This window comes from Nyctereutes procyonoides, unplaced genomic scaffold (assembly GCF_905146905.1).
Source record: "Nyctereutes procyonoides isolate TBG_1078 unplaced genomic scaffold, NYPRO_anot_genome, whole genome shotgun sequence".
NCBI lineage: Eukaryota > Metazoa > Chordata > Mammalia > Carnivora > Canidae > Nyctereutes > Nyctereutes procyonoides.
The window spans coordinates 27,291,482-27,317,608 of record NW_026575140.1 but is presented as its reverse complement, the minus strand read 5'-3'; the positions used below and the strand labels follow the sequence as shown (position 1 = coordinate 27,317,608).

Below are 26,127 nucleotides of genomic sequence, written 5' to 3'. Positions count from 1 at the left end.
AGATATGCACAGAGCAGCCTGGGCTCTCTCTCTCCACACCCCTCCCCGCCCCCGCCCCATCGGGGACCAAGAGCAATGGAACTTCCCACCGGAGCGTCAAAATCTGTGCTTTCGCTACTTTTTCTTTGTGAGGACCAGTCTTCATCGAAATGCATAAAATTTAAAGCTCTTAAAACTCCCCAGCTACAACACTCTTCAGGGAACTAATCTAATTATCATGTGAGATGAGCCAATTGTCCTGAATGTTATGGGTGAAGATGAGTCAATGATGCTCTGGGTGAGGTCAGAGGGGTTCTCCAGCCTCTCTCAGCCTCTGCTGCCCCAGGGGTGTTAAGTGGATTTCTCTGCAACCTCTGAGCCTGGGTGGGCAGCACTGCCCTCCAGCGTCTGCTGTGGGCTCTCCCCCAGTTGTCTGAGCTGTCTGCACCTCCTCTGGTCTCCAGGGGCACCTGTCAGAAGTCAGGCCAAAATACTGCAACAGAAACGGGGCAGTTGGGTGGCATGAACAGTAACATAAATTCAGTTAGAGGTCAATAGCCAATCTTAAAATGGGTGAGAGAGAGGAGAGGGAGGGAAATGGAGATGGAGGGAGGAAGAAGGAGGGGAGGAAAGAGAGAAGGAGGGAGAGAAGGAAGGAAGGAAAAGACAGGAAGGAAGGAAGAAAGAAAGAAAGAAAAAAGAAAGAAAAAGGGAGAAGAGAAGACTTTCTGGCACCCATCCCAAGCATTTCACCCACAAACTGGTTTAGGCCAGTGAGACAGGATGTTCTGCAGAGCAAAGATCATGTGACCGCACAGTGTGAACAAACAGATGGTGTATCATTAACAAAATGCAAGGCTGCGTTTCATAGTCTCTGCAGGTGTCACTGACCCAGGCAATTTAATTAAAAACATAAAAAAATAAAAAGTGGCAAAGGCCAAAGTTTCATCCTGTTCAAATGCAACCTCATCAGCAATGCAGAGGGGCTGCCCTTAAATGCAGGTCACATATCTGCCCCTGGGTGAAGTGTGACCAATTGGTGGCCAACTGTGTCATCTGATCTCAGGTTCTGTGGCCCGCGGCGGACTGGGCAGCTCCAGGACAGAGCTTGTCCCTCCCCTTGTCCTCATGGGGAGGAAGTGCAGCTGCTGAGAGCTTAGAGGCTGTGAGGACCGGACCTGCACACTGTGGATCCTGAGTGCACAGCAGTGTCACCTTGGTCCTAACAAGGCCCATACCAGAGCTTCGGGGGAGCCCGGTCAGCTCCACTGACCTAGTGGTAACCCGGAGCCCTGCTCTGCTGTTGGCGGCACAAGGCGAGGGTCAGGGCTGTGCACTCGGGGCTCAGAAGACTTTGTCCAAAGCCCTGCTCCACCATCCCCAGGTGGGGGATACCTTACTGCAATCAGCCTCAGGGCTCCACCTGTAGGATTGTCACGGTGCTTGTTCTTTTGGGAGGAAGCCATGGAGAGGGGAGGTAAAGGCCGCTGACCACTGAGTGTGCCTGTGACACAGCTGACTGCTGTTGCTGTCCTGGATGGGCTCCTCCGTCACTGCCAGGGCTGCTCTGAGCCGGGCCACCCTGGCCTTACAGCAGAGAGGATGCCCAGCTGCAGATCAGGGCAGGACAGAAAGGAAAGGTGCAGGCAAGGGGTAAAGGGGGACCCAGGGCAAGAGTAGGTATAGTGAAGACTCCCCTGGAGGTGAAGGGGTAGCAGCGCCATGGGGGTTGTTAAAGCTAGCTGGCAAGGCACTGTGTGACATCCAGGGACATTCAAAGCAGGGAATCGATTTCGGGAGATACACGTTTTCAAAGTCAGGTCCAGCAGTGGTTCAGAGGCAGCGCAGCGTGGCGGCCCACCGCAGGTCAAGGGGGCAGAGGAGGGAGGATTTGCAGCAGGGCAAGAAGGCCCCTGGGGAGAGACGGTGGGGAGGTTGAAGGGAGTTGGGAATAGTGCAGGAATCTGTGAAGAAGGAGATATAGGATTTAAAAAAAAGAAAGAAAGAAAGAAAGAAAGAAATTTATGGGCAGCCCGGGTGGATCAGCGGTTTCACACAGCCTTCGGCCCAAGGTGTGATCCCGGAGACCTGGGATCAAGTCCCACGTCAGGCTCCCTGCATGGAGCCTGCTTCTCTCTCTGCCTGTGTCTCTGCCTCTCTCTCTGGTCTCTCATGAATAAATAAATAAATAAATCTTTAAATAAAAAAGAAATTTATATAATCATGGGCTTCTAAGTATGGAGATGAGAGAAATTTTTTTAAAGATTTTATTTATTTGATACACACACATTGAATGAGGAGGGGGAGGGGCAGGCAAAGGGAGAGGGAGAAGCAGGCTTCCTGATGAGCAGGGAGGCCGATGTGGGGCTCCATCCCAGGACCCCAGGATCATGACCTGAGACAAAGGTAGATGCTCAACCCCCGAGCTACCCAGGCGCTCCGAGAGAATTCTAATTAATCCTAAGCACAAAGCATAAGAATCTGGAGGACCTTTTTATACTTCAATGTCTATGGAGAGTGGTAGCTTACTAGACTACAGAAATTCTAAATAAAATGTAACTTGCATTGTGATGCATCCAACAGAAGCACAAGTCTGACTTCGAAGCCTCTCTGGAGACATGAGCTTCCCCTATGTGGAGGGTTTTGTGAGCAGCTGGAAAAGAGGGCACGGAGGGCCACATGCACAGCGACGGGCACTCTGCAACAGCTTTCCCCAACGCTCCTGTCAACACGTGTTCATCATTTGCTAATGGGTATTGAGCACGCATTGCATGCTCTGCTCTAGATGTGGGGATGATAAAAAGGACCCTAATGGGTCTCTGCCCTGTGGGGAAGCAGACAGGAAAAACCAACAGCTAGGCTGTGTCGGGTATAGTGACTTTAGATTAGGCAGATAGGCAGCAGGATCTGTGTTATTTTGACTGTGATGTGAATGACAAGAAGAATCCTGCTTCACAGAGTTGAGGAGAACCTTCTAGGCAGGTGGGAACAGCAGGTGCAAAGACCCTGAGGTGGAAACAAGCCTTGGTATATTTCCCAAAGGAAGGTCAATGTAGCCCAGTATGGGGAGCAACATTTTCCGGGAACAGTGTGAGCAATGGTCAGGGAGGGCTTTTAAGCCTGGATAGAGGGTCTGACTTCTGCTTCAGGTTCATGGTTCATGGCACAGCCATCCTAAAGGCTTTGAGCAGGGGAGCAGTGGAATCTGACTTGTGCTTAAGAGCGCATCTGGGTCCTGGTGGAGAATGGTGGCTGTCAGAGGTGGAGGGAGCGAGACCAGGGAGGAGTCTATTGCAGAATCAGGTCATGAGAGGCTGGTGGCTCCGACTGGGGTGTGGTCAAGGAGATGGACAGCAGTGGGTGACCTGGGACACGCCTTGGGGACAGGACTTGATATCAAGGAGGGAAAGGAATTGAGGATGATTCCCAGGTGCGTTGTGCATCTGAACTGGGTGCGCCTTCTCAGGGCAGGAGCAAAGAGTGATTCTGACGGTGGCAAGCTTGTTTACTTCTGAATTTTTTGTTTTCTTTTTTTTTTTCAGTGCAGCCTGAGGAACTGAAAGGGACAGAGAGTTCGGGACGAAGCACAGTGGTTCTCAAACATTAGCATGCGTCAGCATCATGAGGAGATTGTGTTAAAATACGTATCAGGGCCCCACCCCCAGAGTTTCTGATTCAGCAGGTCTGGGGCAGGGCCTGAAGATTTGTGTTCCTAACACGGTCCCAGGTGATCCGAGCTGCTGCCCCAGAGGCCCCACTTGGGGAGGAAAGCAAACATGCGACAGCCTGGTGGAGTTTCCAGGCACGCTGAGTGCCGTTCCTGGAGATGTATGGCCACCGTGGACCCCTGCAGATGACCAGAGTTAGGGACCTGTGCAAAACCCAGCTCAGATCCTGTCAGCAGACTGGTGTGCAAAGAGACTGCTCGGTTTAAGTCCTAATAAAATGTTTAGGGGTTGTATATTTCACTTTTCGTGATGGAAAATGTGACCCAAATTCTCAATCATCCAACCAACTGCAGGTCCTACTCACATTAGATTTCAGGACTTCTACTGTTCTTAAATATTTTGTAGCGACTCACAACAACATTCAGTAATTCTTCCTGCTTATCAAAAATGACAGTATTCGGGACACCTGGGTGGCTCAGCGGTTGAAATGTCTGTCTTCGGCTCAGGGCATGATCCTAGAGTCTGGGGATCGAGTCCCACATTGGGCTCCCTGCATGGAGCCTGCTTCTCCCTCTGCCTGTGTCTCTGCCTCTCTCTCTGTGTGTGTCTCTCATGAATAAATAAATAAAATCTTTAAAAAAAAATGACAGTATTCTCTGAGCCAATACTGTGTAAATGTCATCACATACATGCACGCACACATACACACAAACATCAGTGAAAAAGTTACCTTATCAGCTTAGCATATAAGTTTAATAACCAGAGAAGAAAATTTATCTAATTTTTAGTGTTCTGGGGATCCCTGGGTGGCTCAGTGGTTTAGCACCTGCCCTTGGCCCAGGGCACGATCCTGGAGTCCAGGGATCGAGTCCCGCGTCAGGCTCCCGGCATGAAGCCTGCTTTTCCCTCCTCCTGTGTCTCTGCCCCCCCCCATGTCTATCATGATTAGATAAATAAAATCTTTAAAAAAATAATAATTTTTAGTGTTCTGTTTAACCAATTGTAGACCAAGGTTAGATGCCCAACACATTTATTGATCAAATATTATATAAATGTTTGGCTCCTTGAGAGATGCTAAAAAATAGTATATTACCTGGTCCATATGCTCAACGAAGTTCACCTTGTTGGTGACACATGACCTCCATTCTAGAAGCAAGAACAATGTAAAATAGGCTATAATCAAGTGCTTCAGTCATTTGAAAAGAACTTGCTCTGCCTTACGTCTGGGAGTTTGCCAATTCTAGGACATGTGCTGCTGAAGGGAGTATAGCGTTTGTCAGTTTTAAAATCAGTATCCTATCTAGAATTTCTGTTGCCAACCTTGCCTATAAAAATTTTCTCTCTCCTTCAGGTGTACTTCCTTCATGGATCTTTTTTATTCTTCTCATCTCAAAGTGGTCATTTGCTTTCAGTATCTTTAAAGATAGATTATTTGATACTTTGAAAATATTGAATGTGACATATATGTTAAATAAGATATAATGAATCCTTGGATCCAGCACCCAAATCAGCAGCTAGAATATCACCAATGAGTCGTGATCCTTCCTTTTCCCAATTTACCTACTCTCCCCCCCAAAACCCAAGTAACTACAATCTTAAATTTTGTGTTTCTCAAGACTTTGCTTTTTTTTTGTTGTATTTTGGTTACATAATGTCTTTCCATATATTCTTTTTAAAAAATTTTTAAAAGATTTTATTTATCTCTTTATTTATTTGAGAAAGAGAATAGGGGAAGAGCAGAGGGAGAAGGACAAACAGACTCCACGCTGATAGCAGAGCCCAACTTGGGCTCCATCTCACAACCATGAGATGATGATCTGAGCTAAAACCAAGATGCTTAACCAACTGAGCTACCCAGTTGCCTCTATATGTTCTTTTTTTAAAAAATGGAGATGTAATTTATATACAAAACAACGTGCAGGCTTTCAGTGTATAGATTGAGGAATTCTGAGAAATGTTTGCACCCACAGAGCCAGTATCCTATTCAAAACATGTATTTCCTACCTCAGAAAGTCCTTTATATACCATCCAATTGCCTCTCCCCTGCCAGAGGTGGCCACTGCTCTTTCCTCTCCCCCGTAAATTAGTTTTGCTTGTTTTAGAATTCCATGTACACTGAATCGAGCAATGTCTACTCTTTGTGTCTAGTTTTTAAAAAGTGTTGTTCACCATAATGTTTTTGAAGTTCATCCATGTTATTGAGTGTATGTGGAGTTCTTTCTTTTTATTATAGAATAATATTTTATTGTATGAACATGCTACACTCTGTTTCCCATTATTGCCTTATTTATTTGTTGATGGGTATGTAGGATGTTTCCTATTTACAGCTACCAAACAACTTGGTATACTTTCTTGTGTGCATCATTGTTTTTAAATATATATATATATATAGAGAGAGAGGGTCTTATTTCAAATGTATGTATGCTTGTTTATTATTTAGTTTTGCTAGGTTTTGAGCTCTATAGAAATGGCAACGTGTTGATTATAATCTTATGGGACCTTTTTCCCTGCCTAGCATTTTGTGTCCAGACTAAATCTGTTACGATATGCAACTGATTTCTCAATATAGCTTTTATAGGCAGCTACCTTGCTAAACTTACTATTTTAGAAAATATATCTATATATTCTTTTGGGTTTTATAGAAAGAAAATTATATCACCAGAAAATAGTAACTGTCTTTTTATTCCTTTTTAATCCTTGAATTTATTTTTCTGGTTATTGCGTTGTTTAGTTTCCCAGCAATTTGGGGGGAAAAGTAGTGATAGTGGCACCCTTGTCTTGCTCCGGATCTTAAAGGAAATACTGCAAACAGTTTTGTATTTATACTGTTTGTTTAGTCTCTGTCAGGTTAAGGAAGTTCCATTGTAATCCTGGTTTACTAAAAGTTTCTTTTTTCAAACAAAATGAGGAAGAACATTGCATGCATTGAGATTTTCAATTTTTTTTCTCATTCAGTCTGTTACTGTGATGGATGTCAGGCCAGAGTTGTCCAAACTCAAGCCAAAGGGCACAATCCTCCAGACTGTCAAGTCTGCCCCCAAAATTCTGACGCAGGTTGCAAGTTCAGGAGTCCTCAGGGCTATCCTCTCCTAGACCAGCTGTCTACACAGTTAGGGATGTGGACTGCTGGGTTTACTAGGATGACTCACATACCCGGGAAAATGCTATACTTATTCTTACAGTTTTCTTTTAGCAAAAGGATACAAAATAGAACCCCCAAGGGAACAGACATGAGGCAGAATCTGGAACTCAGTTTCAAACACAAAGCCTTTGTGTCCTCTGGGAGGCATTACCCTCCCAGCATCAAAGTGTGGTAATAAGCAGAGTGTTGCCAACCCAGGAAGCTCATCCAAGCTTTGGTGTCCAGAATTTGATCAAGGCTTCCTTATATAGGTATGATTGATTGAATTATTGCCCACATGGTTTTGATTTCCATTTCCAGCAGCACCACTGCTTGCCCAAGTCAGGCTGATTTCAAGCGGCCCAAAGCCCCAATTCTCTAATCACATAGTTGGTCTTTCTGGCATGAACAGTCCCCACCCTGAGTCATCTCATTAAGGTAGACTCTCAAGTGTGGCCCAGGGATAACAAAAACACTCTTCTCCCTCAGGAAATTTCAAGAGTTTGGGGGATACTTCCCAGGAGCTAGAACAAAGGCCAGATCTCTCTTTGGGAAAAGTGAATTCTTCACTAGGCAGTGATGCTCGTAGGTCTCCTGAAGTCAACCCAACCTTGCTCTTGGAATAATTTAACATGATATTTTTAAAAACACACGTGGATCTTTTTTGCAAATTTTTAAAAGGATTCTGCACCAATATTTATGAATGAGATTGAGTTATAATTTCCATTTCTCTTACTAATCTTGCCTGATTTTGTAAATTAAGATTACACTGAACATATAGGGTGAGTTGGACAGTGATGTCTTTTTTCCTGAACACAAGAAGAACTTTTGTTAGATTGGAATGATTGGTTCTGTGAAGATTTGGGGCAACTTACCTGTGAAACTATCTGAGCCTGATGTTTTGCTTTGGCAGGACTTTTCATGGTGTTTTAATTTTTAAAGTAATTTTAGGACTATTCAAACTTTCTATTTCTTCTTGAGTCAGCATTGATAAAGTTGCATTTTTCCAGAAATGTGTCTATTTTATCTAATTGTCAAGTATATCAGTATAAAACTGTTTATTGATTCCACTTTTTAGTTTCTGCTGTATCTGTAGTTAAATATCTTCTGCTGGATTTATGTTTAAATATTTGCACCTTTTTATTTTTCTTGAGCAGTATCATCAGAAATTAGTCTATTTTATCAATCTTTCTAAAGGACCAGTATTTGACTTTGTCAATTCTTTCCGGTGTATGGCACCCCTCCCCCACACTTCATTGATGCCTACTCTTTTCTTCATTATCCTTTCCCTTCTATTTTGCCTACTCTTTTCTTCATTATCCTTTCCCTTCTATTTAGGACTACACATTCCTCTGAATGCCCCTTTCACTGTAACACACAAGTATGTGTTTTTCATTATAATTCTAAATACTTCTAAATTTTTATGATAATTTCTTTTTGGAGTTACGAATTATTTAGAATTCTATTTTTAAAATTCCAATATATGATAACTTCTTATCTTTTTGTTATTGACTTCAACTTAATTATACTGTGTTTAAAGAATGTGATGGATGTGATATTTACTTTTTTGACATTTATTGAGATGTGCTTTATGACTAGTACATGGCTAATTTTTGTAACCATTTCATGTGTGTTTAAGAACTCTGTGAATGTAACTCTGATGGTTACATTCAGGATTTTATGTATGACCATCAGGTCACAGTTGTCCAAATATATTTACTGAGTTCTTTTTCTGTTTTTTGTTTTTTTTTTTTTGCTGCTCACTTAGCAATAACTGAGAGAGAACTGTTGGTAGATTTGTCCCTTTCTCCCTATATGTTAAGTTTTTATTTATATGGTGCAAAACTTTTTTATTAGGTGCATAAACACTTGGAATTCTTGTCTTCCTGGTGAATTAAAAATTATATCGTTGTATAGTAACATTTTCTGTCCTAGAGCCTATTTTTTGTGATATTGATATAGTCATGTCAGTTCTCTTTTGGTTAATATTTTCCTGGCATATCTTCTCCCATCCTTTATTCTCATAATTTTCCTTGTCTTTTTGCTTTAGGTGTATCCCAAACAGGATTTCTCTCAGTATAATAATGTCTGCCCTTTAACAGATAGATTTAATCCATTTATATCTGGAAGGATTATGACCATCATGATACAGGTTTCCACACTCTTCACCAAGCAGCATTGGAGAATACAAGTCCCAAGATGACACAACTTTGCCAGTAATCAAAGCCAGTGATCTGACAGACACCTCAGGCATGTTGATTATCTTTGACTCTTCCTCAATAGTGGTACTATTAAGTTTTGTATCTTGAGAAAATGTTATTTTCTGATTAGGTGTAGGGTTAAAATCAAATCTTTGGGAAATTAGTGAGTCCACATAATTTCTCAAAGCTTTTTTCAGGATATTTTAAGAGGCAGCAGAATGCTTATAGGAACACATGAGCTTTAGTGCTGGGCCAAACTGGCTCCTAATCTTTGCTCTGCCACTTTCTAGTTGTGTGATTTGGGATATATTCCTTAATCTCTCTGAGTCTGTTTCTTCATCTGGAAATCAAGAATGATCACACCTGCCTCTCTAAGATTTTTATCATGGAAATGGAATTGCCTGGAACATAGTAGGTGCTGAGGGAATGTTCCTGCTCTTTTTTCTCCTCCTCCCTCTTCCAGGCCCATGGCCTTGATGATGTCAAGAATGTTTTGTAATTACAAATAAGATGTGTCATTGTGATTATTATTAAAATCTCTTTGTTTCCTGAGCTAGGTGATTCATCTCAATGAAAAGAAAGATTTGTGCTGTTCTGGATGATAAAAACTTTGCAAAACAATGATTGCTTCATTTCAGCAGCCCCTTCTGTGCTGGTCACGATGTCAGTCTACACTGGCATCAATTTCAGGTAATCACTGAGCTTTCTGAAGCTTTTTGTTTGCATATTTGTTTTAGGGCAGATAGAATGACTTAGGTAATACGATTGCATTCTCAGGAATTCACAGAGATGAAAACACAGATCTGAAATGATGCCAGAACAAAGCATAAGAGCAGAAAATCACAAGAACACTCAAGTGTTCAGTCTGCATCTTGTATACAGGAGGAACTTAGAAGTGTTCTCTTTTCTGGGCTTTTGACCCATCCAGTGCTGATAAAATAGGTTACCAATCATCTCTCACAGATCTTGTCTTGCTGCTTTTGGCTCATTTTTATCATTATCAAATATTTTTAATGTCTATAGGTGTTAAGGGTTAAATAGTTTTCATGTGATTGAGATATTTGGCCAGAAGGTATTTGAGTATCATTCTGTGTTCAGGCTCTTCAGTGGTTTGGAACCTAGTATAGAGAATCTGAAAGGACAGATGAGATGGATGACATGTGAGGACACATCAAAAACAAGGCCATAAATTTGGGTTTTCATGCATGTCATGGTGTGGCCTAGTTGGAAACATGGGGTAATCAGGAAAGATTTACTAGTGAGGCCGATAGTGCACAGAATCTGGTACCAGCAATTCCTGCCACTTCCTGGCTGTGTGATTTCAGGTAAGCAACTTCATCCCTCTGTGTTTCAGTTTGTTGTAACTGTGAACAGAGGATGATAGTGCCTTCTTTGTAGGGTAGCTGTAAGGATTAAATAAGTCAGTATATATATAGCACTTACAGCAGCCCAGAACTTCCCAACCATTGTGCAAAGCACAAAGGCTTCATGTGAGTGGCAGACCTATTAATTCCAGGCCCCTGGCTACAAGCATTCCCCACCTGTTTACTGCAGTGTGCCTAAGACACTGCATTTTCTTTGTAGGCCATGATATGACAAAGTCTGCAGGGCGCTACTAGGTACAGCTCTCTAGGCTTGAGGGGTGTGAGTGTCTCGGTAGATAAATGCACTGATGCAGCAAGATGAGGCCACTATTAAGAATCTGTATTTGGTCCATTGACATCAGAGGTTTTGAGCTTTTATTTGATCTGCTGGCAGCAGAAGTGTTTGACACTTGTGAGCACAGCTCAAATCAAAAGCAACTGAAGGGATTTGTGCCTCTTCTATTATCAAGAATTGGAATATTAAAAAAAAAAGAATTGGAATATAATTTGAATTAAAAATGAAAAAAGGATTCTTTAGTATAAACATTTGCCCTAGGGGCTAAATTCCTCCTACCTCCTTCCAGCTCTCTGGTAAATTAAAAGTTGTCACACCTTGGAGAGTATGATTTTGTGGAACAGCTGACTCCATGCCACCCTTGTCTGTCACACAACCAGTGACACTAGGGATTTGGGGATTCGGCTTGAATGCTCCCAGTTAAACAGGTGGAGTGTTGCTCATCGTGGAAGATGGGAGTGGGCACAGATGGTCCTTTAAGCTGATCTATCTTTGTGTTTGTTTTATAATTTCCACAATTAAAGTCATTAAACATTTGTTCAAATAATTAAAGTCCCTTATATAGGATAAAGAATGATAGTGAATTATGATTAACTCTGTTCTTTATATTCTTTTTGAAAAATATTTTATTTATTTATTTGACACAGAGAGAGAGAGAGAGAGCACAAACAGAGGGACCAGCAGGCAGAGGCAAAGGGAGAAGCAGACTCCTGGCTGAGCAGGGAGCCCGATGCAGGGCTCTGTCCCAGGACCCTGAGATCATGAACTGAGCCAAAGGCAGATGCTTAACTGACTGAGCCACCCAGGCGCTCTTGTTCTTTATATTCTTACAAAATTTTCTAAACAACACAGGCGATCTCAGTGTTCCAGACACTTCTTATTGTCTGATTTCTCTCTTTTTTTCCACTTTGAGAATAGAGTTCATTAAAAGCAATATACCATGAGTTAAGCTCCATTGATGCCAGTTAATAATAAGAGCAACAGCAGCAGACACTTACACACTTATACTTCCTATATGACGGGCACATTTTTAAGCACCACAGGCCAATGAGGTAGGTACTCTATTATCCCCATTTTACAAATGAGGAGATACAGGCACAGAGAGTAACTCCTTTAAGTTCACACATCCAGCTAGTGGCAGAACCAGGATTCAAATCCAGGCCATCTGGCTCCAAAGTCCATGCTCTTTGATGATGTAAGATTGCACCAGACTTAAGCATCGGCTCTAGTATTTGCCCCAAATCTGCCTTTTGGCTTCAGCAGGGGAGCCAAATGCCTGCCTCCATCCATACCGTTTCTAGCATCCGTGACCTGGTGTGTGTGATTGCAAAGGCTGCCACCATGGTTCGTCAGCTTATGTCAGGAAATATAAATAGGAATATAATTAGAATGTTGTGTTAATATTGATGCATTCCCTTTCAAAATATGGGTGAGGGGGATCCCTGGGTGGCGCAGCGGTTTGGCACCTGCCTTTGGCCCAGGGCGCGATCCTGGAGACCCAGGATCGAATCCCACATCAGGCTCCTGGTGCATGGAGCCTGCTTCTCCCTCTGCCTGTGTCTCTGCCTCTCTCTCTCTGTGACTATCATAAATAAATAAAAATTTAAAACAAAACAAAACAAAACAAAAATATGGGTATTTTAGATGTTCTTTTTTTTTAAGATTTTATTTATTTATTCATGAGAGACACACAGAGAGGGGCAGAGACACAGGCAGAGGGAGAAGCAGGCTCCATGCAGGGAGCCCAATGTGGGACTCGATCCCAGGACCCCGGGATCACGCTCTGGGCTGAAGACAGGCACTAAACCGCTGAGCCACCCAGGTGTCCCATTTTAGATGTTTAGAGAAAATATCTTCTACATGCTCTTTATCTGAAAATTCTGTCAGCTGAAGAATCAATGCATAATTATTATTGCAAGAAAAAGATGCTGTAGTAATTGATGTGATAGATGTTCATTTTATGTGCAAAAATAATGATCAAGTACACCAAAAAAATAAACAAATAGAGAAATAGGTTGACACTTAATGTGAATAGGGAAAGTGTGTTAGCTAGATAACTTTAAGAAAAGCATTGTGGCAATAATTATATAAGGCAGAATGAGAGAGGATTAGATTGTTTTGTAATTTTCATTATGAACTTGCTCAGTGACTTGCATTCATAATATTAAGCCAAATGTTTCAGGGCTATATTTAATTTATAGTAAAATCTGTCTAGGTGATGAACCTTTCAAGAGAAGCCCCATTTGGGAAGTCTCCACGTCTTGTAGGGTGACTTGCAAGTAGAATATCAGAGTTTCACATGGAGAAAAAGTCTCTGAACTCATGTATAATATATTAAAGATAAATTATCTTCTCTCCAGACATAGCCAAGAACATAAACAGTGTGAATAAATGAAGAAGGTGTTAGAGAAAAGAGAAACATTGTTTGCTATTGTACCAACAACTGAAGGTGGGCACATTCTAAATGTGCCTATGAAAGAGATATAGTTGGCAGCACAGAGAAACTTTTTCCACATGTAATGCTAAGCCTTTAAAATATGACTATCAAATTTTAAATGTTCTAACTCTTGAACATTTAAAATAAAATTTCAGATGTTCTGTGTTATATCCTGGAAGTTTATTTTATGAGAATTACCCATGTTAGGTCAATTACAGGTTTTAATAACTGGACTTCTAAAACTTGGCCCAACTGTATTCACTGAGCCTCTAGGAGCAAAAATTTCTGTAAAACCGGAATGAGGGATCCCTGGGTGGCGCAGCGGTTTGGCGCCTGCCTTTGGCCCAGGGCGCGATCCTGGAGACCCGGGATCGAATCCCACATCGGGCTCCCGGTGCATGGAGCCTGCTTCTCCCTCTGCCTGTGTCTCTGCCTCTCTCTCTCGCGCTGTGTGCCTATCATAAATAAATAAAAAAAACAAAAACAAAAAAAATAAAATAAATAAAAAAAAACGGAATGAAATTTAACCTTATCTTAAAAATTATAAAATTTAGTAGAGAATTACAAGACAGAAGTTATAGAAGAAAATGCAATTATCCAAATAAGGAATAAGGAACAACTAGGTCCAAGGTAGAAAGATAAAGAACATGGAACCAGGGGTGACCACAAGCTGAGTAACAGTTGGCATTATGAACAAGTATGATTTAAAGGGTAATCATTTTACCTATGTATTACATCTGTCAAACATTTATGAAATATTATCCCAGTAAGTGTTGACAAGGACATACAGACACTGGACAGGGTGTAGACTGATCATAATTTTTTTTTAGTGAATAAATAAGCCAGAATTGTCTCATTAATAAAACAGTTGACTAAGAGGCATCTTGATTACTTTATCAAGAATATGAAGGGTTTTTAATGGAAGAATGCAAACATATAACCTCCATTATCTATGGAGGTCTGAAAAGGAAGAAAACCTTTTTTTTTTTTAAGATTTTATTTATTTATTCATAAGAGATGCAGAGAGAGAGGCAGAGACACAGGCAGAGGGAGAAGCAGGCTCCCTGCAGGGAGCCGGATGCAAGACTTGGTCCCAGGATTCCAGGATCACACCCTGAGCCAAAGGCAGACACTCAACCACTAAGCCAGCCACAGTGTCCCAGGAGGAAAGACTTTTAAGTAAAACTATACAGTATTTTATATAGTATTATACTATATAATTATATAGTATAAATTATACCTTCTTAAAGAAGGTTTGGAAGATCTGATACCTCCATAAATCAATCAATCCAAAGATATTTAGTGAGTTCAGACTATTTGTCAGGCACGGTTGGGTACTGGGAGCAAATAGGCAAGTGGACATAATCCTTGATGAGAAAATGAGGAGGACTCCTGCCCTAGATGTTAGCCCCACAGGCCTTGGGCTCATGTCTCTGAGCCCATCTCAGACACATAGAAATATAGGGGACATAAAAAATTGTATTGGCTACTAAATACAAGTGGAGGAAAAACAGAAAAAAAAATGAATGTTGAAATATCTATGAAATGCAACATTAGTTTATAATGTATAATTTGTCAGACACTCATCACTCCTCCAATTGGAGGAGCCCCTGGCTGGCTAGGTAGAGCAGGCAACCCTTGATCTCAGGGTTGTGAATTTGTTTTTTTTGTTTTTTTTTTTTAAATTTTTTTTAATCATTTATTTACGATAGTCACAGAGAGAGAGAGAGAGGGGCAGAGACACACAGGCAGAGGGAGAAGCAGGCTCCATGCACCAGGAGCCCGACGTGGGACTCGATCCCGGTCTCCAGGATCACGCCCTGAGCCAAAGGCAGGCACCAAACCCCTGCGCCACCCAGGGATCCCAGGGTTGTGAATTTGAACGCCACGTTGGGTGTAGAGATTACTTAAAAATAAAATCTTAAAAAATAAAAAATTTATCACATTGGAATGCTACCTGTAGGCTATATATTTCCTCCCCCCATTCAAACTCCCAAATTTCCATGGTGATTGCTGTGAGTCATAGCCAATCATAAATGGGTTATTTGTAGCCTAATAAATCCAAAAACAAAATTATAGAAGTTGTTTCAGATATTTTCATGGAAAGAAGTACAGCTCACGTGGGGCTCTGGTGCATGTTGCACACTTAGAGGCAACTGCTACCAACATTTTGATTAAAAATACTTCCCAAAATTTTTTCCTATGCCTCAGTAAACAGATTTGCAATAGCTTTTTTGAGATATTATTCAAATGTCATTTAATTCACCCATTTAAAACATAAAACTCAATAGTTTTTAGTAAATTCACAGAGTTGTGCAAAATCACCATGATCAATTTTAGAAACTTTTTATCACCTCTCCCAAAACCCCTTTAGCTGTCATTCCACTTTTCCCTCCAAACCATTCCCACCCAAACCCTAGGCAACTACTAATCAAACTTCTGTCTCTGGATTTGCCTGTTTTGGACATTCCATATCAGTGGAATTAGACAATATGTACTCTTTTGCCTGGCTTATTTCACTCAGTATGTTTTCAAAATTCATGCATGTTGTAGCACGTATCAGCATGTCATTCTTTTCTATGGTAAATAATTTCCTGTTGTTGGGATGGACCACATTTTACTTATCCATTCATCAATTGTGTATGGACCCTTTGTCTTGTTCCCCTTTTGTCTCTTATGAATAATGCTTCTATGAAATTTGGGTACACCTTTTTGTAGGGACATACATTTTTATTTCTCTTGGCTATGCACCAGGGAGTGGAATTGTTGGGTCATATGGTTACTCTGTGTTTAATAGCTGACTCTTTTCTGGAGCAGCTGCACCAATTTATATTCCCACCAGCAAGGTATGAGAATTCTGGTTCCTGCACATCTTCACCAACACTTTTTATTCTTGATTATAGCCATCCTAGTGAGTGCAAAGTGACAAATAAGTAGATTTTTTTGAGAAGGAGGAAGGGGAGGAAGAAAAGAGCTGAGATCATTTAATAGGCATGGTTCTGCCTATTACTTTTTCATGTAACATTTAATGTTAGATCCCTCCATGCCAACCAATATAATAACTGTAAATGCTTGCATGACATTCCATTGGCAAATAGTCCAATAATTATGTTGCCAGCAGCTAATGTTGGACACTGTGCCTGCTCTCAGGTTTTGCCACCATACACAGCCTGCAGTGGCCAACCTCATCCTTGTGTGTATCTTTTTTTTTTTAAGGTTTTATTTATTTATGAGAGAAACAGAGAGACGCCAGGAGATAGGCAGAGGGAGAAGCAGGCTCCCTAAGGCGAGCCCGATGCAGGACTCAATCACAGAACCCAGAGATCATGCCCTGAGCCAAAGCAGACCCTCAACCACTGAGCCACCCAGGTGTCCCATCCTTGTGTGTATCTCTGTACACTTGTCCCTTGATTTCTCCTGCAACTTAAAAAGTGGACCTTTCTAAGATCTTTGATAAATATGGCCAAATATCTTTCCACAAAGATCTTTCCAGTGTGTTTTCCACCTCCCTCTATATTCTTATCCATAATGGCTCCCATATTTAAATTTTTAAAATGTAATTGTTTAAAAACATCCCATTTTAATTTGAATATCTTTGATTACTAATGTGATGAAACACCCCTTTGTAACCTATCAGCCATTTTTAGAATACTGGCTAGTTACAGTCTTTGTGACAAAGACAGATTTTTTTCTATTAGAGAATTTGTCTTTTTTTAAAAATTGATTTGGAAGACCTCTTTATAATTAAACCTGTGATTTTTTTTTTAAATCTTTGCAGAAAACATGCTTGTCATCAGTCTTTTAACTTTGATTATGGCATTTTTGCATTCAGAAGTATAAATACTTAGATACTTGAATCTCAGGATTTTTTTTTTTAATTTTTTTTTTTATTTTTATTTTTTAATTTATTTATGATAGTCACACAGAGAGAGAGAGAGAGGCAGAGACACAGGCAGAGGGAGAAGCAGGCTCCATGCATCGGGAGCCCGACGTGGGATTCGATCCCGGGTCGCCAGGATCGCGCCCTGGGCCAAAGGCAGGCGCCAAACCGCTGCGCCACCCAGGGATCCCGAATCTCAGGATTTTTTAAATTATGGTTTCTTGCTCTGGTATAGAAAACTCTTCTTCATCCTGGCATTATGACAATATTTACTTATGCTTTCATCAAATATTACAATATTTTTTAAACATTAACTCTTTAATCATTTACCATTTATTTTTATATAAGATATGGGGTAGGGGTCTAGCTTTTTTTTTCCTCTTTTATCAAATCATGAATCAGTTGTCTCAAAACTATTAATTAAATAATCTTTCTAAGATAATTTAACCTGTTATACTTCATCATACACTCAATTCCCACGTTTACATGGGTCTGTTTCTGAGCCTTTTATTCTTTGTTACTTGTTATTCTAGTTACTGTAGCTTAAAACTAGCTACTCAGAAAGAAGACAAGTCATACTTTTGGGGCAAATTTCCTTCTTAATACTACTTTTCCATAAAATAAAAATAAAAAACTATTGGCTATTTTTCATACAGTTGTTCCAAACAAATATTATAATATAGTCAATTTTTAAAAAACAAAATAAAAATTTTAAAACACAAAAGAAAATGTTTTCATTTAAAAAACAAAATAAAATGAGAAACTCTAATGGGACTTTCAATTCCTTGTGTTGTATTTATAGGTTAACTTGGGCAAGCAATGAGAGCTATTTTTGTCCAGTTCTGTGCAGGAAATTGATAGCTCGATTAAACTGGGAAATAACGGAATCTATTTAGCAAAGCATGGGACATACACCAGGGCTGGGCACCAAGGCAGGGTGGGATGGGAGTGGGGGTGGGCTGCTGGCTGAGGCCACCTTTGGCTCTGAAACGACCAAGGGCCCCTGAGAGACACAATAGACACAGTAGCTATATGAAGAGGCCATCCAGGAGGAGCTGTAGCCTTCTGCTAACCTTGGTCTCCTACAGGTGCCTCCCACTGGCCAAACCCAACAGAAGCCAGAGGGCAAAGGATTAGCAGGATGAGGAAGATGGAGAGTGGCCCTAGGGGCAAAGGGAACCTGACCAGCCTTGCAATGTCAGTTCATTTGCACATAATATATTCAGAGTTGTGGGACGCCTGGGTGGCTCAGTGGTTGAGCATCTGCCTTGGGCTCAGGGCGTGATCCTGGGGTTCCAGGATCAAGTTCCGCATCAGGCTCCTTGCATGGAGCCTGCTTCTCCCTCTGCCCCTCACCTCGCTCATGCTCACGTCCTTGCTCTCAAATAAATAAATAAAATATTTAAAGCAGGGATGCCTGAGTGGCTCTGCGGTTGAGCTTCTGCCTTCGGCTCAGGACATGATCCTGGGGTCCCGGGATTGAGTCCTACATCCGGCTCCTTGCAGGGAGCCTGCTTCTCCTCCCTCCACCTATGTCTCTGCTCTCTCTCTCTGTGTGTCTCTCTTGAATAAATAAAATCTTTAATATATATGTATATATGGGTTGTGAGGAGAAAGTTAAAAAAAATTTACAAAAAAAAATGACCCATTGTAAGGGAGATTGCATTCCCTTTATGAAATCCCAATTAGCCTTGGGCTGGGGGCCCTCCCTATGAGCCCTGAAAGCCCCTTTCTCCCCGTAATCATGTCTACCTTTCCCAATCAGGGCTGCCAAATTTAATAAATGGAAATGCACACCCCAGTAAATGTGAATCTCAGATAAACTATATACATGGTTGCTTAGTAGAAGAACAGTCCTTGCAATATTTGATCAGCCCCATCCCTCCTAGACTGGACTCATAAGAGGAGGTACATTGTCCTTAGCCCTAGAATAGAATCCAGTACATATTAGGTCCTCCTTTGAACAGAATCTTGAAAGCCGCTTTATTGGATCATTGGTCATTTATTTAGAGCCAGTCAAAAATGGGGAAGGGGGGCATATATTTTAAAGCTGCATTTTAATTTTTCTTTGGGAGTCCAGAGGGATGATGAGAGAGGGTGTGTGAGGATGAAAGCAATCTCTCCGTGAAGCCTAACGCCCTTCATGAAGCAGGGACCTGACCCTGCTTCCCATAGCCACAGTGGATGTGCCCTCTGCTGAGCCACTGTCTGACTCCCTGCAGTGGACTTTCTCTGCTAGCCACCAGCATTCTGCTCAGCCTCAATGCCAGGGATCCCTGAGGCTGCATGGGGCAAAGAGGAGTGGATTTAGAGGGTTCTAGAACCATCCCAGATATGTTTGTTGGGTTATTTCAGCAGAAAAGCAGGAGGAGGGAAGAGTCAGTATGTGGGTAATTCTGGACATGCTTCTCACCTGTGTCCTTTCTTTTTTTTTTTTTTTTTCCACCTGTGTCCTTAAAGATGGATGTCTGTGGATGACTGGGCCTTCCATGGAAGCCCACACGGGGGAAGGCTGGACCTGAGCATGTCTTCTTGTGATTATTGTGTTTGAAGGGAGCCAGTACAGGGCTCACTAAGGCAGCTGTTTGGAGCATAGAATCTGATGAGCCAAACTCATAGTTTGAACTCCCTTCTATGGCCAAGACATTGTTCTTTCCTCTGGATCCATGAATAGCAAGTATATGTTCTAACTTCAAAAGTAAACAGAGAATTGAGAAATTAGGGAGAAAAATGCATCACACCTGCACAAACAACTCGAAGCAGATGGTCCACAGAAAGAAGACCGGTCATGCTATGTTCATATAGAAAGGCTAAAGCATTGTTCACAGGCTCATGACCAACTGATGACTATCTCCCCTGAGAACTGGACAAGAGGCAACTGGTTAAAATCCTAACAGGAAGTTTACATTATAGTGAAAAAAAAAAAAACCACCACTCACAGGAAGTGGTCCTTGATATTATTGGCTCTGGGAGGATATACATGTTTTGGTACCTGTCCCCCCCAGTGACACAGAGATTCTCTCGAATACATCCTGTGTGGGCTCAAACCACAGTGCTTTGAAGTTTAGATAGATCAAAACCTCTCCGAACCCTGTTTATGAACCAGCCTCTCAGATGAAAACCTACATGACAACAGATACCTGAACCCTTGCCCGAGCAAACTTGGCTTAGGCATCCTGCCCATGTTTGGTGTCACTTCTCGAAAAGGCTACTTTGGCATTTATTAGGCATTACATCATGGTCTGTTTTATGAGCTGAAATTATGAAATATCAAGAAACAAGGAATTAAATATATGGGTCTGGGGTTGGTGAGACGTTTAGCTGGATGACTTGGTTTCCGATGATGACAGAAGTGGGCTTACCCACCCAGCCCTTTCCTTGTTTGGGCAGTGACTGGCCCATTAGAGTTGTTTTGGAAGCAACTAGAAATAGAATTGATTGCTGTTTGTGGTGATACAAAAAAATATATGTCTTGGGCTGGGAAATGAGAAATCTAAGAGGTAGCACCTGATGCTGGAGTGTGCTTTAAACTGAGTTAAGCTTTGGAACATTTACAGAAATAAATGTATATTTTAAAAGCCATATTATGAGTTTTATTGGGAACTTGAAAATACAGAGCTGCCCCAGAATTGGCCTTTAGTTCTCCCAGGGCAGTTTTTTGGCAGAGCCTTGTGAGTGATCCCAAGGGCTATTGTCCCTGACATGGGGACACTATTGTCCCTGACATGGGGACACCCAAACTGCTCTAGGGTCCTGATCCTGTCCTTTATTCTCTTTCATTGTCATCCCAAATACATAAGATGAGCATTGGTATAACTGAACTACTCAGAAATAAGGAAAAACCTGTTTATGGATCAAGTGTCTATTATATTCCCACTGCCAGGCATCCAGCCACATGCCAGGCATTGCAGAAGGGACAATTGGTGTCCCAGGTCGGAGCAGTACCTGCTTCCAAGGACTTTTGATAAAGTTGGAAGTTGAAACAAATATTTGTGAAAGAATCAGAGACAGGAGAGGAATGGATTGCTTTGGAGTGTATTCTTTTTTTTTATAGTAAATTTATTTTTTATTGGTGTTCAATTTGCCAACATACAGAATAACACCCAGTGCTCATCCCGTCAAGTGTCCCCCCACCCCCGTCACCCACTCACCTCCACCCCCCGCCCTCCTCCCCTTCCACCACCCCCAGTTCGCCTCCCAGAGTTAGGAGTCTTTATGTTCTGTCTCCCTTTCTGATATTTCCCACACACTTCTTCTCCCTTCCCTTATATTCCCTTTCACTATTATTTATATTCCCCAAATGAATGAGAACATACACTGTTTGTCCTTCTCCGATTGACTTACTTCACTCAGCATAATACCCTCCAGTTCCATCCACCATTTGAAGCAAATGGTGGGTATTTGTCGTTTCTAATGGCTGAGGAATATTCCATTGTATACATAAACCACATCTTCTTTATCCATTCATCTTTCGATGGACACCGAGGCTCCTTCTGGAGTGTATTCTTGACCTCCAGGAGAACAGCAGTGTGCCAGGGAAGTTGGGCTGGTCGCAAATGTCCCTGAACTGCAGATGCACAGAGTGGGGGACATGCACCCAGGTGCGAGGCCATAGCAGCAAGCCTGGGCGAGGTTCCAGGCGCTGGGACAGAACGGAAGATGGAGAGGAGCAGATCAGAGGAAGAAAGAATAAGATGTGGCTGCAACCTGGATGAAGGGAAGAAGGAGAGGGAGCTGGAGCCATGGGGGTGACGCTGGCCCTGGGGCAAAGCAGGGGCAAAGCAGGGGCAAAGCAGGGGCAAAGCAGGGGCAAAGCAACGTCAAAGGGACAAAGGGGGAAAGGCAATTTGGGTTGTGAATCATAGTTAACAGTAGGGTGCCCAGGAGGTGTCCTGGACCAAGCAACTCTGCATGCAGGATTGGCACACTTGACCAGCTGGGGATGAGGATTTGGGAGCCATCCTCCAGATATGGAAAGGTCGTGTCAGGAGGATGAGTGCACTCAAGGAATGAGCTACAAGGACCCAGACTTTCTCCTTCCTTCCTTCCTTCCTTCCTTCCTTCCTTCCTTCCTTCCTTCCTTCCCTTCTTCCTTCCTTCCTTCCTTCCACCCTCCTTCCTTCCACTCTCCTTCCTTCCTACCTACCTACCTTCCTTCCTTTCTTTCACCTTCCTTCCTTCCTTCCCTCAATCCCTTTCTCCATCCTATTCCTCTTTCTTCCTTTCCTCTGTCCTTCCCTCTCTCTCTCTCTCTCTGCCCTTCTTTTAATTCCTTTCTTCCATTTAGTGCCTCCATTTTTATCCTTTTTCCACCTGTACCCCCTCCTCCCAGTAGGCAATCCTTTTAACGTATCTGATAGGGATTATTTGGTTTTTATAATTTCCTGTACTACTGTTTAAGTCATATATTCTTGGTAACTTTGTGTTCTAGAATAATTCAAATTTGCTGAAAAGTTGCAAGACCAGTGCAAGGAACTCCCCTATACCCTTTACCCAGATTCATTTATTCACACTTTGCCTGTTTGCTGTATCATTGTCTCTCTCTCTCTTTCCAGCTCTCTAGATACACACACACACACACACACACACACACACATGCACACCCAAACACACACCCCATACCCAAACACACACGCACACATAGACACACAACATCCAAATGCACACACACATATAGCCACACACACACCCAAATGCACACCTATAGGCACACATATAGACATATACACACATATAAGTACATATTTTCTCTGAACCATTTGAGACCAAGAAGCAGGCATTGTGTCCCGCACACCACAGTGTGTATTCCCTAACAAAAACATTCTTGTGCACAACCACAACACAATGATCAAAACCAGGAAACTTTGCCTTGACAAAGCTATCATCCAATCCACAGTCCATATTCAAATTGTACCAACTGTCCCAATACCATCCCTTGTGGCCTCTCGCATCCAGGACCTGATCCAGAACAGTAGAGAGCGCTTAGCCCCTAGGTTCTCTGGCTCACGGCTCTTCCACGTACACCTCCATCCCCCGGGGCTCCTTGTGTCCTGGTCCCCTCCGACAACCCTCCTGCCCTGGGCTGGGGGCCACCTCTTTGTCCACCCTCTCCTTTACTGCCTCTCCCTCTGTGGGAGGTACTCTCCAGGGACACGGGCAGAGGACTCCTGTGATCCCTGCAAACCTCTCCACCCACTGGCTGCATGACCTCGGGCAGCTCTGTCATCCATTCATCTGTGACACCGGTTGATGAGAGCACCCATTTCATGGGCGTTTTCTGAGGACTAGATGGGCCCATTGTGAGGATTAATGGAGTCCGAATATGTGATGTGCACAGGACAGTGCCTGGCACACAGTGAGCACCCAGTGACGGCCGTCCCCTCCCACTCATCATCACCCTTTGGAGCTGCCTACCCCAGCGCCTGGCGCATAGCAGGTGCTCAGTAAGACACTTGCTGGAGACTGAGTCTCAGCTGGGGAAACAACACTGGTAGTATCCAAGGTTGTGGAAGTGCCCAGGAGAAAGGGAAGGCTCCCAAGAGACTGTGCGGAGGTGACTGAGCACATTGCCAAGCCCCTTGTTCCTGCAGCCCCCCAGTTAGGGGTGTGCGGCCTCCTCAGGGGAGAGCCCCCTACAGGTTCAATTTCCCTTTGCCAGTCGGTGTTTTCCAACAGCAGATGGACAGAGGTGGTGGAGGCTAAACAAAAGGCTCTGATTTTAGGAGCTGGAGCTGGGCATTTGCAAGGAAGAAAGTGGCAGGTGGGTAAAAGGGTGACCTGGTAGGGTGGCCGGCTCTGTGTCCCCTGGGGGCTCCTGTGACTGGACCCCTGAGGGGCTGGGTGAGTGAGGAGGGGACCCCCAGGTTGCGCCGAGGTGGCGGAGCCAGGGATGCGGGCAGAGGGAGGGTCTGGTGCCCAGACGGCCGCTTGCACGCTGAGTCAGTGCCCCTTTGTTGATTCAGGAGAGAGTTCATGCCCTCGGTAAACCAGCGGTTGTGACCCAGGAGGGTAGGAGGACAGAGGTCCAAGGCCAGGACCTTGGCCCCCCACTGTGTGCCGTGAGGAAAGAGGAAGAAGGCAGGAGGAGGTGAGCCAGACACTGCTGTGCCCCAGAGGCCGTGGGAGCTTAGCCCTACAGGGAGTGAGCCCCGGAGCCCCGGAGCCCCGGAGCCACAGCAGGAGGACAGGAGGCCAGGAGGACTCCACTAGTTTCATTTGCTCGATTTCAAGGGACGAAGGATCCAGCTGGGGGGAGGAGATGGCAGTGGTCCCAGTTAATATTTAAAACACGGGAAACGCAAACCGTTGTCTGAGTCAAACACAGGGTTTTCTTTCTGAGCCTTAAGAAATCCAGGCTGATGGGCCCCTACCTGCCAGACACCAGGCCCGGTCCCTGCCAGAGCCTGACTCCCTGGGACGCCACCAGAATCCCTGGAACCGTCCTGCCCAGAAGGCACGCTCTGGGTTGTCACTGGAGACCCAGAGATGGAGTCACGTGGCCTTCTAAGCTCTGAGGATCTTAATGTGACCTGGTGAGGACTGAGGATAGACCCACATCCTGGGTGTCTGTTAGCCTGTGTTGATTCTACCCTGGTGAAAGCACCAGGGAGGTGCAGACCACTTACCCCCCAAAACCCCTTTAAGAGGTCTGAGAGCTTCTTACAGTATCCCCTGGAGAGGGATGGGGTATTAGGCTAAGAAGCTTTTTTGTTTGGGGCTCCAGGAGAGAGATAATATGGATTGTCTCATGGGTGGTGAGGGAGGGAGGCTCCCCCCAAGTGACAGGGCAATGTGGCAGAGAACTTGTGTGCAGGGGGACCTGTGGGGTTTTGGGACGGGCACACTGGGAGCGGAGAGAGGGCCCTTCGACCTTGAGAAGAGCACGGAGGGTCTCTGGGGTCAAGTCCTTGGAGAGCTCTCACAAGCTGGGGTCCACAAAACCTGAGAGGCTATAGCACTGCTCAGCCATAGATGATGGGGAGAGGCGGCCCCAGAGGCCAGGGACGAAAGATGGGGCCCCTCTGTTTTGTTCTGGATCCTTGGATGAGCCCTTGGAGGCACAAAATGCCCGACTAGTGACCGATCCTGCCACCTGCCAGGCCCTGTAAGGGTTCAGAGCCAGATCACATTTGGTTTAGAAACACAATATAACAGTCCCACCACCAAGAGCTGTGGACCAAAGTCACTCCTGCCCTGCCCTAGTGCAGCCGAGAGGGGTCTCAACATGTATCCTGAGTTTTCACTGATTTATTCTTGAAATGCTCAAGTCATTTTTTTCTAACACGTTTAATGATTTATACATTTCTATCATGGTAGGAAACACATAGCACTGGACTCACCATCCGAGTCATTTTTAAGTATGTGGCTCAGTAGCCTTCAATCTACTTCACAGTGTTGTGCAACAGGTCTCCAGAACCTTCTCCTCTTGCAGCACTGAAAGACTCATTTCGAATCGTTTTTAACAAGAGTCACTGGGGAGCTAAGCTGTCAAATCTACATAGAAAAAGATGTGTGCCTTTATCCTTCATTGTAGTACACGCCGCGGAAGGCGGGAAATGCACACACCGGCCGTGATTTTACACCTGACACCAGAAGGGCTCCGCAAACAGGAGGCCTGCCACGCGTCACCGCCTCCTGGGCCGCACCCCTGGATGGACAGTGATTACGGGGCGGACGGCACGTATTAAGTGAGGTCGGGTCACAGCTCTCTAGCCCTTGTGACTGTCACCTTTGCACACTTGGAGTGACTTTTCACTTGGTCTCATGGCAATCTGACAGCACACTCAGGTCTGGAAAACGGAGAAAGAAGTTGTTTCATGCGTTTCTAGAGGAAGCACAGAAGAACTTAGAACTTCTGTGGATTTTCAAATGTCACTCAAAGGTCTGATGCCCCCCAGGCTGTGCTTGGCTGTGGGAATGGCTGGGGGAGAGACTGTAATCCCTCAACCCAATTCTTTCATTATTATTTACCTTCTATGTCCTCTCTTTCAAGAATATTTTTTTGACATTTGCCTTCTGGCAGAGCTGGGACCAGTGAGTGGGAGTTGCAGGGAGGTGGACTTGGCTGAACATAAGGAAGAATGTTCTTAGTCAGAGCGGTCCAAAAATGGAATGGCCTGACTCAGAAGACAGTGTGTCCTCAGCCTGGACGAGGTCCTGGTGAGGTCCCTTCAGGGGAGCGC

At 43.6% G+C, this 26,127-nt stretch overlaps 1 long non-coding RNA gene across 1 annotated transcript; it reads left to right on the top strand.

The window, feature by feature from the left end:
* The first annotated feature begins 1,081 nt into the window (after positions 1–1,081).
* LOC129497679 (uncharacterized) lies at positions 1,082–4,217 on the top strand. Its single transcript, XR_008661990.1, has 3 exons — positions 1,082–1,363; positions 2,563–2,732; positions 3,522–4,217. It is a non-coding gene; the product is annotated as an uncharacterized LOC129497679 (long non-coding RNA).
* The last annotated feature ends 21,910 nt before the right edge of the window (positions 4,218–26,127 follow it).